This window comes from Zea mays, chromosome 7 (assembly GCF_902167145.1).
Source record: "Zea mays cultivar B73 chromosome 7, Zm-B73-REFERENCE-NAM-5.0, whole genome shotgun sequence".
Taxonomy (NCBI): domain Eukaryota; kingdom Viridiplantae; phylum Streptophyta; class Magnoliopsida; order Poales; family Poaceae; genus Zea; species Zea mays.
The window spans coordinates 63,476,141-63,479,115 of record NC_050102.1 but is presented as its reverse complement, the minus strand read 5'-3'; positions in this window follow the sequence as shown (position 1 = coordinate 63,479,115).

The window sequence follows — 2,975 nt, the reverse complement described above, 5'->3', positions numbered from 1 at the left end:
ACACTACACCGAGACACCTTTCTCGTGCAAGTCACCCGCCCGGTCTCAGCTTAATCATTTCAACCCAAAAACTTGGTACCTGGCAGAGGTACATTTTTTCCGATGTTGAACCCATCACGGCCATGATGGATCCACCATCAAGTTTTATTTTCGAAAACATCCCTCCCACTTTGCCAAACATCTTTTGTAAAACAAATCCTTTTGTTTTTCTAAAGCAATACTAAGCATAGTAAAACCTTTTTGTAAAAACAGGGTTTCAAGGAAGGTAATCAAGTTCAAGGAAGGTAATGCAAGAATTGTTTTATCAAGAAACTCCTATCACCTAATGCAGCAAGCAAGTGAGAAAGATTTTTAAAAACATCAAGGGAGGTGGCAAATGCACCGGGGCTTGCCTTCGTTAACAGGTGAGTCTGGCTCGGATCCACAAATATCGAAGTAGAAGCAGTTGCGTGCCTGAGAATCCGAGGGTGGTGGTGTCCTTTCTTCGATGACTTCCACTTCTTCTTCATGTTCTAACATAACCATATATATACATATATAAGAATGAATGTCATGTAATGCGCATGAGAGTGCGAAGATAATAAAGATTTATTATCTAAGTCTTGAATACAACTTTCCTTCACGGAACTCCGAGAACTTAGGGTTTCCGGAGTCGGTAAAGGAGTTCATAGGGCAGGGGGGTGGTTTTGGGTTCTAGTTATCAAACATGGTCCAAATCAATTCAAATTCTACCCAAGGCTTCTAAATATTGTTTTAAGTTCCCATAAAAAGTTTGGGCATTTTTGGACTTATCAATTATTTTCTAAAAATCCATAACTAACACTTTTAACTACTTTAAATGCCCTAAAATTTCTTATTTCCACTAAAAATCACAAAACTATTTTTATTAAATTCTAGGGGAAATAACAAGCCTAGGAAAATTGGTTTCACAATTTTAGGATTTTTCTACAATTTTCTAAAATTGTTTTGGCTCTGGAGTAAAAAGAAAAAGAAAACAGATGAATAGTACTGGGCTGATTTCAGCCCAGTGGCCCAGCTCAGAGGAAGAAAGGCGCCCGCGCGCGTCCGCGCCCTGGCGGCTTTGCAAAAAGGGCCTCGGGGTTTTATCTATCTGGAGACAGGTTCTTCTACTGTTTTGATGTGTCGCTGACAAATCACAGAAAGGCCCTTCCCCTTCTGTTTCTTCCCCGCGAATGCCCCTGACCACGGTGCGCACGCAGATCGTCCCAGACGCGGTCCGTACCGGCCATGGTTGGCGAAGACTGCTCAAGCTAACTATTTATGAGGCTTCACTGACCTACGACGGCCTCGGAACACACACCAATTTGACCCGAACACCCCGAGAACGGCCGGTCCACGTTCACGGCGGAAACCGAGCGTGGGAGCACACGTTCCCGCGGATTGGGGGTGGTCTAGTTCGATTTAACGGGTCGGTGAGCATCAAGAGCAAGCAAGGATGTTGAAACAAGGAAACCGAGGGCGATATTGGACCTGAATCGGGCTGACCACGGTGAAGTGTTCTTGCGGCATGTTTGAACCGATTTGGGGGAATTGTAAGATTCGCGCTCGTTGGGGATCCAGTGAGGGTAATTCTTGGTGGCGGGGTTCTTGACTACCCTACGGAGCTAGTGGCGCACTCAATTTATAGGCGCATCGAGCGACGGTGAAGAATTTGGCTGAGGGGTGCTGGCGGCCGGAGAAAAGAGGCGAGCTCAGTACGGGGAAAAGTGGCTTTCACCGTGGCAGTGGCTCCGGTGATCGCCGGGCATGCAACCGATGAGTCACCACGATGAGCGACAGTAATCGGCCGGCGGTGAGGTCTTATCCGATCAGTCGACGCGCAAGGGAGGTACGGCGAGCCTAGCTACGGTAGAACCACGGTGATGGCACGGTGGCCGCCGATTAACCAGAGCCTGGCACCTCCCCGTTTTAACGCCACGTTGCAAAAGCCTTTTACCGTGGCCGCCGACGACCATCCACGCTGCGGTGGCGTTCTTATCGCCGGCGCGATTTTTCTGAAGATCGGTGAACAGTGCGCCTTGATTCAGTACAAATCTTGTCTGACATACCAAGTTGGAGCTTGATTTTCTCCCAAATTCCTGTGGTAACACAAGTTAATCTTTGCAGCAAACTTGTAGAGCATTATACCAACTACAACCTTGCTATGGCAATCATAGGTAGATTTCCACTGGATCATGCTCAGAATTTAGCTTGAAGTCGATATTAGTCCACTGCTAGTCTGAAAATTCAGACCATAACAGCCTGACAGTCCAAGTTTAGGCTCATTTATCTCCAGTTTTTCCTTAACAACTATGCTCACACCTTAAAGCAAAGTTGTTCTCCTATGATTGGGCTACAATCTTAATGTGGTGACCTAGGGCAAAAACCCTATAGTTTGAAAGTTACAAGACTTCAAAGTTGGGCCATCAACACTGAATTTCAGACTTAGAATAGAACCTAATTGAGGTCCATTTTGCATTTAAGTCCAAAACTCAATATTTGGCTTTCAAGTCCACACGTTTGTGAACCAAAGGACTTAAGAAACTTATTTGACTTGGTTTTTGCACTTTAGCCCAAAAGTGGACTAATTTTGCACATAGGCCCCTAGGGTTTAGTTTTAGGGTTTTCCAGGGTTCCAATTAGGGTTTCTGGTATCCCAGGGGTATAAATGTGATTCAAATTTATTTTTGGGGATATTTTATAACTATTTCCCTAAAGTCTTTAGGTTTTCTCAACTTGGGTTAAGTTTTACCCCTTTAATCCCTATTTAGGGTTAAGTTTCCTATCCAGGGTTCTATTTGCAAAAACACTTAAACAATACAACTTGTTTGAAATTTTTGCCTAGTGAATGCACTCTAGGTGTATCAAACATATGCAATGCCAATGCTTATGATGCCATGCTCAAGTTTTAGTTACAGTAACACCAGGGGTGTTACAGAGGTGGGCAAAGATGGCTGCCTAGAGGATGGAATGGG